The sequence below is a fragment of the Micropterus salmoides genome, unplaced genomic scaffold (genome assembly GCF_014851395.1).
Source record: "Micropterus salmoides isolate LMB-PRFRI ecotype aquatic unplaced genomic scaffold, ASM1485139v1 Ms_hic_scaffold_18, whole genome shotgun sequence".
Lineage (NCBI taxonomy): Eukaryota > Metazoa > Chordata > Actinopteri > Centrarchiformes > Centrarchidae > Micropterus > Micropterus salmoides.
Genome location: NW_024040928.1, coordinates 26,768,064 through 26,777,343, shown reverse-complemented (window position 1 = coordinate 26,777,343; position 9,280 = coordinate 26,768,064). Strand labels below are relative to the sequence as shown.

The 9,280-nt window shown below is 39.7% G+C and overlaps 2 long non-coding RNA genes across 2 annotated transcripts; both read right to left on the bottom strand.

The window, feature by feature from the left end:
• Nucleotides 1–2,443: 2,443 nt before the first annotated feature.
• LOC119909223 lies at nucleotides 2,444–3,826 on the bottom strand. Its single transcript, XR_005445406.1, has 2 exons — nucleotides 3,039–3,826; nucleotides 2,444–2,784 (listed from the first exon to the last, which is right to left on the bottom strand). It is a non-coding gene; the product is annotated as an uncharacterized LOC119909223 (long non-coding RNA).
• Nucleotides 3,827–4,885: 1,059 nt separating this feature from the next.
• LOC119909225 lies at nucleotides 4,886–5,630 on the bottom strand. Its single transcript, XR_005445408.1, has 2 exons — nucleotides 5,344–5,630; nucleotides 4,886–5,226 (listed from the first exon to the last, which is right to left on the bottom strand). It is a non-coding gene; the product is annotated as an uncharacterized LOC119909225 (long non-coding RNA).
• Nucleotides 5,631–9,280: the final 3,650 nt, after the last annotated feature.

The window sequence follows — 9,280 nt, the reverse complement described above, 5'->3', positions numbered from 1 at the left end:
AACGTAAGGACGCTGATAAGGTGACGTTAACTGCTCTGTGTCGAACATGACAGTTCTGTAACACACAGTGAAGTGGCTGTATGAGGGTAAAGATGTGGACAAAGATAACAAAGACATGAAGACATCACAGTCTGTCTGCTACGCCGCTGTGTCTTTCCTGGATTCTCATTTTAGTTACAAATCAAAGTCTAACTTGAAGTGTGAAGTGACAGATGGTTACTCTGGAAAAGTGCAGCTGTTCACCTTCAGCCCTCAGTCCTCAGGTGAGAAAACAGGTGAGAATATGCTGAGCTGGTGTGCGTTTCCCGAACAACCACGTAAGGTAACGTTGAACTATGTTGGTACGATGCATCGTTACTCAAACAAACATCTGAAATACGACCGTTTCCCTAAACTCTCATACTTTGAACTAATTAGTTTGAGCCAACGTAGGTCGAACTAACATGTTTCCAGGTGTGTTCGTCTGACTTTCACAGCACGAAACTCACAAAACGTCATATTCTACCTAAATATGTCAGTTGTGACCGATATTAAGTGACATTATTTTGCGAACTTATTATTTAGGCTTTTTATATTATTGTCGTACCGGCAACAACAAGAAAATCAACAATAGCATTAATGAAATCAACAATATAAATAATATATAACCTAATCAATTTATTTAGCCTAAATATCAGCTATAACTTTTACAGCGATTACAAGACATTTAGTGAAATAGGTTTAGTATCTTTGTGTCAACACTGTAACACTATTATGAATCCCTTGGCATCTGACATCTAGGTTTTGAGAACAGCTCAGTGCGCTAAGTGTCTGAGCTTACGCATGTTCTCTATTGAGACAGATACGACTCCCGTGAGTTCTCTATTTATCTTTGTTATAAAGGCAACGAAAACTCTCAGGGATTTATTCATTACAGTACTTTCATGGATTTTATGCTGTCCCTTTTTATGTTTGTAATGAAGACTAGAGAACACCCATCTTCCCCAGAGGCCCAGAAACGTATACATGTAGGTAATATTAAAAGTCTTGTCTTTACATTCTCCGTTTTGTCCTTTAACCTTTGTACTGGGTGACTAATATTAAATTAAGTTATTGTGAGCAGACGGGTAATCTGTGAGAAAAACACCTGCTGTTTGTAGATGGTCTACACTGAGATACTTAGTAGCCTACTGAATCAATGCAACCCTACCCATGACCCCACAAATACATTTAAAAGTACTTTTACAACTACATTTTTTTTTTTAAATTCACCTTAAATATGTTTGTACAGCAGGATTATCTAACATTCCCTGCTTAAAACACATCACATCCACCTCCTAACACTGCATTTTCTGCTCTCTGTGACGTAGTCACCGTGAACTAAGCTTCTAACCACAGGTCAGGAGCTGTAGTTCCAACTATGCAACTTAACAACAGTTGGTGCGAACGTTCGTCTGAACTATGGTTTCAGGGAACACCTGCGTCGCTTAACGATGGTTCGTACCGTGTAAGTTACAACTTAGTTACCTCCGTAGTTCCAACTAGGGTTTTAGGAAACAGTTGCGTCGCAACTGCAAAGTTCCAACCAAGGAAGTTGCTACCGCAGTCAGCAACGATGCTTTTGGGAAACACACCCCTGTTCAAGATGATTAAAACCACCAAAACATTTGTTTATTTGATGACTTTTCACAGTGATGAACTTTACTCTTGTTTTCTTTCTCTCGCAATATCTCTGACATCTAAACCAGCAACAACAACAACAACTAAACCAGCAACAACAACAACATCTAAACCAGCAACAACAACAACTAAACCAGCAACAACAACAACTGAAAACACAAAATCAACAACCAATGATGCTTCAACAAAACTACAAGGTAGTAACTCATCTTTCTCTGGAGTCTCTCTGTCTTCCTGTCAGCCTCTTTCTCTCCACATACTGAACTTCATTATTTTACTTTTCATTTTATTCATTTTAATAAACGTTGTTATTCAAGTATTTTGGAATTTTATGGCAAAACTGAAAAAATCTTCTTTAATTAAGTGACTGCAAAGACTAAACAAACCCTTCATCATAGGAAAATACAGAATACAGGAAGCAGAGCCGGCCCTCGGCCTTCGGGGGCCCTATTGAAAATTTAGATGGAGGCCCCTCTGACTGTCGGGCGTTGTCACTATATATGACACAGAAACATCTCTTGTTTTTAAATAAGACCCGATGAATCTTTCTTCTGTTTCTAAACCTGCCATGTTTGTTTAGCACAAACACACCAAAGCAAATTTCTTGAACCTACTTGGCAATAAAGCTGATTCTGCTGAAAAACAATAACTCTATATTATTATATCTACTATGTTTGAAGTCAAACAGGAAACACATGATACCACCAGAGCTACTGAGCTTAATGGCAGTTCAAGAGCCAGTAGACACTGATGAACTTAGTGCTGAATAAAAAGACTCATAAAGTGATTATGACCAAAGCTTAAATCTTTAATAACAGCCAAACAAGAGTTTAAGAGACAAAAACTAGGAAACAGCTGACAGCATCATTTTCTCAACCTGCTTCTTTATGAGTGATCTAAACATGTAATGATAGAAAAGACTTTTACTGTCTGAGTGTCTTTTTGGAAAAGTCTAAATGTCTCTGTCAACCTGTGCTGGTTTTACCGCTCACCACATCAACGTGTAACTGGTCGTTAAGTCCTGATGTCCAGTCAGCTGGATCCACTGGAGCAGCAGAAACTGGAGAGACAGGTGTGCTGGTACCACGATGGTACTGCTCTCCACTTCAGTAGCCACAGGTAGACCTATGAGGAAGATTAACACATAAAATAAGTCATTTCAGTAAGTTGACATGTTCATACACTGAGTGTTGCTAGAGGTGAATAATTGTTTAGTTATTGTTGATGTAGGCCTAAACTTACCAGCACTGTCAGCTTCCTGCAAGCTACAGCGTTAGCACCGTTGATACCAGCGCGGCTAACTGAGGCTAATCTAAGACCTTCAGTGCAGATTATCTAAAAATACAGGCATAGGAAACGGAGCCTGTGGGCTTACGCACCTTTATCTTCTTGCCTCCTCTCTTCTTAGAGGCTCTTCTGATGTCTTTTTACACGTCCAGAAAAATATGATCTTCTCTTGTCAGACATCGAGCCTGACGGACTCAGCGTAACGAGTGATGTTGGTGACGTCTCAGGGTCAGTCAGGGTCAGGAGTCTCAGGTCACAGCTGATTTTCCATAGTATATAACTACATTAAATAACCAAAGTGCTTATTGTGGTGCGAATTATAGAGATCTGTCTTTCATGTTAGTTTACCACTAACAAGCAGTGACTGTAGGGGCCCTCTGCTGCCCACGGGGCCCTCTGCTGCCCACGGGGCCCTTCGCCACCGCAAAGGTCGCTTAGTGGCTGGGCCGGCTCTGACAGGAAGTGATCAAGAAAAAATGATTATTGATTTATTGATTCTCTCCCTTTTAATTTTCAGTGTTCAATTTTCAATTTCAAAATGGCTTTATTGTTTATTGTTTATTTCAACAGTAAACAAAGAAACATTATACCAACCTTAACAATAATAACATTGTCTCTGTAGAAACGGTGTGATGGTTTCATATTTGTGTTCCTCTGGTTGTCTTCAGGTTTTGACATGTACGTGTATATTTAGCTGCGATTATTTCACATCTTTGTGTTTCACCTAGTAGGTATGGAAGTTGTCCTTTATTATTTTTGGCCTCATATTCAGGATAGGTTTCAGTAATTTGGGAAAATAGTTTTCTCTTAGATCTTTGTGTTTTTCACATGTTGTGTTGCTCATTTTCTATTTCATGTGACGTTCAAAGTGAGCAGATCCTTTCCTCTCTATGAGTTTGTCTCTGGCGGCCCGTCTCGATGGCCAGGTTCTGATCACTGACTCTGTACGTGTCAAGGTTCTCTGTTTTTTGTTGGGTATGTTTGTTGGGTGTGTAGCTTCTGTTTAAGGCAAAATAACACTGAAGTTTTACTTCCAGACCTTTGCAAATTTTTATATATATATAAAATTTCTTTCCATGCACATGAATTTTTAGTATACATTGGTTTTATGATGTCAACACCTCTTTCAAGCAGTTTATAGAATAAGCTATTTCTCTCTCTGTCTTCTTCTAAATTCTAAACAACGAATGTCAGATCGACGCTTAGCTGTTGATGGAAATATTCTCTTATTCAGTCAGACGTCTTCACACAACACAAAATGATAAAATCACAAATAAAATGTCCTTTTTTATTCTCTTTCCAGGTTTTACAGCCACAACAACAACCAATGATCCTTCAACAAAACCACAAGGTAGTAACTCATCTTTCTCTAGAGTCTCTCTGTCTTCCTGTCAGCCTCTTTCTCTCCACATACTGAACTTCATTATTTTACTTTTTATTTTATTCATTTTAATAAACGTTGTTGTACACGTATTTTGGAATTTTATGGCAAAACTGAAAAAATCTTCTTCTAATTAAGTCACTGCAAAGACTAAACAAACCCTTCATCATAGGAAAATGCAGAATACAGGAAGTAGAGCCGGCCCTCGGCCTTCGGGGGCCCTATTGAAAATTTAGTTGGAGGCCCCTCTGACTGTCGGGCGTTGTCACTATATATGACACAGAAACATCTCTTGTTTTTAAATAAGACACGATGAATCTTTCTCATGTTTCTAAACCTGCCATGTTTGTTTAGCACAAACACACCAAAGCAAATTTCTTGAACCTACTTGGCAATAAAGCTGATTCTGCTGAAAAACAATAACTCTATATTATTATATCTACTATGTTTGAAGTCAAACAGGAAACACATGATACCACCAGAGCTACTGAGCTTAATGGCAGTTCAAGAGCCAGTAGACACTGATGAACTTAGTGCTGAATAAAAAGACTCATAAAGTGATTATGACCAAAGCTTAAATCTTTAATAACAGCCAAACAAGAGTTTAAGAGACAAAAACTAGGAAACAGCTGACAGCATCATTTTCTCAACCTGCTTCTTTATGAGTGATCTAAACATGTAATGATAGAAAAGACTTTTACTGTCTGAGTGTCTTTTTGGAAAAGTCTAAATGTCTCTGTCAACCTGTGCTGGTTTTACCGCTCACCACATCAACGTGTAACTGGTCGTTAAGTCCTGATGTCCAGTCAGCTGGATCCACTGGAGCAGCAGAAACTGGAGAGACAGGTGTGCTGGTACCACGATGGTACTGCTCTCCACTTCAGTAGCCACAGGTAGACCTATGAGGAAGATTAACACATAAAATAAGTCATTTCAGTAAGTTGACATGTTCATACACTGAGTGTTGCTAGAGGTGAATAATTGTTTAGTTATTGTTGATGTAGGCCTAAACTTACCAGCACTGTCAGCTTCCTGGATGAAACCAGTGATGGAGGTAGAGGTGGAGGCTGATGGACCTGCTGTGAAATAAGAAGAATAAATAAATTGACTGAATTGAAATGACTTGTGCTCTTAGCTTAAATCTGGAGGATCTTATATCTTATTTAGATAAGATGTCTTTTCAACACTGGCAGCTTTGGAGGAGGCTCCATGATGCTGCTCCAGAATCAGTCCTTAAAAACAGCGACTACACACTCCCTAGCTGACACATTTGATTTATAATCAAAGGACAGGGCCTCTCTATAGGTTTAACTCAAACACATGACCTACCAGCAGTGTCAGCTTGTTGGGTGACAAACAAACAACAACAACGACAGAAAACACAAAACCATTTACAACCACAACAACAACCAATGATGCTTCAACAAAACTTCAAGGTAGTAACTCATCTTTCTCTGGAGTCTCTCTGTCTTCCTGTCAGCCTCTTTCTCTCCACATACTGAACTAAAACAAACTTTTTTTATTGATTTTATTTCTTGATTTTTTTTTTCTTTCAAGAAAGTAAGTTATAAAGCCAGTCATCAAAGTATAAGTCAGAAAATGGAAAGTGATTACATTCTCTCTCTCTCTCTGTCCTCTTCTGGAGTCTAAAGTCTGAATGTCAGAGCGACGCTCGGCTGTGGGTGGAGATATTCTCTTATTCAGTCAGTCTCACTCATTTGTTGTTGCTCAATCCACAAGATCCACTGCTGCTCACAAATCAGACGACTACATTCACAGTTAGCAAAGACATGCAGGAAAACTGTGAGCTGATGAAAGTCTGTGATTCGTTGCTACTTTAGCTGCAGGATTTCAAACAGAACTGAACTGTGCAGTCAAAATGTTTCTAATGTTTTCAGAATCGTTCTGGAGGTTCATCATTGTGTCTGTGGGTTTAGCAGCACTCATAATAATTGTTGTGGCAGTCAACATCTGGACAAGAACTAAAGGTGAGAACATTCACAGATGAAACTCAGAAACAGGAAGTTTTGATAAAGCTGGATTTTCACTGTGGAAACTAAAGTCGACTCTTTCTCTTTTCTTTTCAGGGACAAAAACACAGATGGATGAAAACACAGTGAGTTTATAATGTTTTTACAGTTGGTACTTTACACAGCAAACCAGAGTTTGTGACATCTGTTCTTCATTCTGAAGTGTAGATATAGATAGAAGAAGACAAACAGAAACAGGACTCACTGTTTTATATTGAACCTCTAGTGACTTTAAACAACACAGATAGTTTAGTTTTATTTCCAAAAACAACGTCCACGTTACTGTACTACTATAAAATCTAGTTCCAATGCAAACTGTCCAGCAGCCAGTCAGATAAAGATCAGATCTGACAGTAACTAATGGTGCGTTCAGGGTCTGCTGACTGTGAACTGTGTTCAGTTTCAAAACATCAGCAGTAAACTGGGAGGAACATTTTGGATTTGAGGTACCACATAAACACTCCCTCTCTGGTCAGTCAGCTGCAGGAACATGTAATATTTATTTATTTTACTTTAATTAATAAATTAATTTCCTTCTGCGTGTCCTTCGTTACCACAAAACCACTTCCTCTCTCAGTGGCAGAAACGTAACAGTAACTGATGGTGCGTTCAGGTGCTGTCAGATTATTTCTTATCTCCTTGTGTTAAAGCGGCTATATGTAAGTATTTGATTTTAATAAATCAAATTTTCATTGCCTTATTGTCAGTGTGCTCAAAACTCACTCAGAAATGAAGCACACGCTTGTTTTGCTTGTTTTGCTTGCGTCAGCCACTATTGTGCTTTTAATGTGAGGACTCCGGGTCGGATTCAGCCCTGTGCGCGCTCCCGAGCCTCTCTCGTACTACAGCGACAACACGGCAGCTAACGACATGCAGTCCACTAACACCATAAAACAACCGGCGCACAGCAAAACACAGGCTCCACGTAAGGATACAAAACAACAATAAAGGTTTATGTGCTGAAGCCCATCAGACCAAACAGGTTCAGATGATGTCGAGTAAGAACAAAGTGAGCATTAGTAAAGCTGGAGAAACACAGAGAAAGTCACGTTAGCTCGCCGGTGTTGTAGCCCTACTGGTGTTCAAACTAACTGGTTGGCGTACGCGTGCTCGTGTTGTGTGCAGCAGCTGCAGACTGACTCCATCCCCAGATTCATCACACATTCACAAACATGTTCCTGGCGAGTTTCAAGTCCCATATTTAATCTACTGCGGCGATCAGGATTGTATAAGTGAGCACTACATTACAGCGACATACGAAAAAAGAAATGAAATAAAATAGACTTTGTATAAAATTGCGTCAAGCTGGATTCGAACTCATCTGAGCAAAAGGTAACATCTACTTCAAACTCCCCACGTTACCTGTAAACTAACCGAGCAATCATAGATTACTGTCGTCCAGTCACGTCATCATCCAGGTAACACTTTGTTTGGGCTGATCTAAAACAACTGGTTACCTTGAGCGATCTTAAAAACACCAGAACATGTTTATCAAGGTTTTTTTTCTCGAGGCTTCGGCAATATTGACTCCCTAGACACTATGACACGGGAATACTTTTTAACAGTGACTATCTAACTCCGACAATACTGTGAAAACATGAATTTATTGTCGGCCAGCCGCAGGAAGAGTAGAAGTGGAAATATTCTGCCCACAACACAGCAAGCCTAAGGCATGGACTTCATTCACATCCATCCTTCCTATATTGTAGACTGTAGTAAAATACGAGGCACCCACTCTCCTCTGCTGTCCTCTTTATCAGTAAATGCTCATCAGTTCCGCGTTTTAATACCGAGCTTTGGCTGCTCCAAATCAGAGAGACAGCTAGCTCAAATAGTGGCATCGGCAGCTACCAGTGGCATTTCCAGTGGCAGCTTGAGATGCCACAGATTTTTCCTGATATGCCACGGCACCTTTCGCTGTTTGTGTATTTCTGGTGAAACCGACATGCCACAGATTCACTCAGGCACCTGCCGTTGTTTGTGTGGGATTTCTGGTTGCAATGTAACGTTACCATGCTACGGCATCTGCCGCTGATTGTGTACGTTAGGTCGCCACTGATTTACTGTGAGATCTGCCGCTGATTCAAATCAATCAATCAATAAACCTGGACCGAGAGAAATATGTTAGCAACAGTAGTTTATTATGCAATATATAATATTGTGCATTTCTTCATGTAAACAGCAAGAGTCACGTTTAATGAACGCATTGTTTGGTGCAATACAGCTGGTAGTTTAACCTAGGTATTTATTGTGTGTGCAGAGTTGTTACTGTTAGCACTATATTTAATATTAAATTCATATTTAATGTGGTTTTCATAGTAATAGATATGTTTCGCCTTTCTACCAGCAGGTGGCAGTATTTAAATGAAAGTCCAGTTTGTGTCTCTGTTAACCGTTTTAAATCCAGGTTACCGATACAGATGCATTTATTGTTCTTCATTTCATTTGTTTTTTCATTATTAAGGATTAATTTGTAACCTAGTTACCATCTTCATTCACCCACAGCCCAGCGTTAAACCTGCATCCCCTTCTGTTCTAACCTGGTTCTGCTGTCAGCTTCTTAGCAGCTCAGGCAACAGACACATCAGAAATGTCCTAATATAGATCATCTGGCCAAAATAATGATTATATACAGTCTATGGTGGCGACCTAACGTACACAATCAGCGGCAGATGCCGCGGCATCTCAAGCTGCCACCTGAAATGCCACTGGTAGCTGCCGATGCCACTATGAGCGGGCCCCTGCTGCCAAATCCTGATCTCAGCGTGGTGCGCCATTGAAATAGGATAAAAGACCCAAACATTTCAATCTGAGAATCATTTGTTCATATACTGTTCGCCGAATTAACCGAAGACAGTTAATTTGTGCTATGTACCATTGGATGTACTGACCACTGTGAGTGAATTACTTTGATACAGAAAAA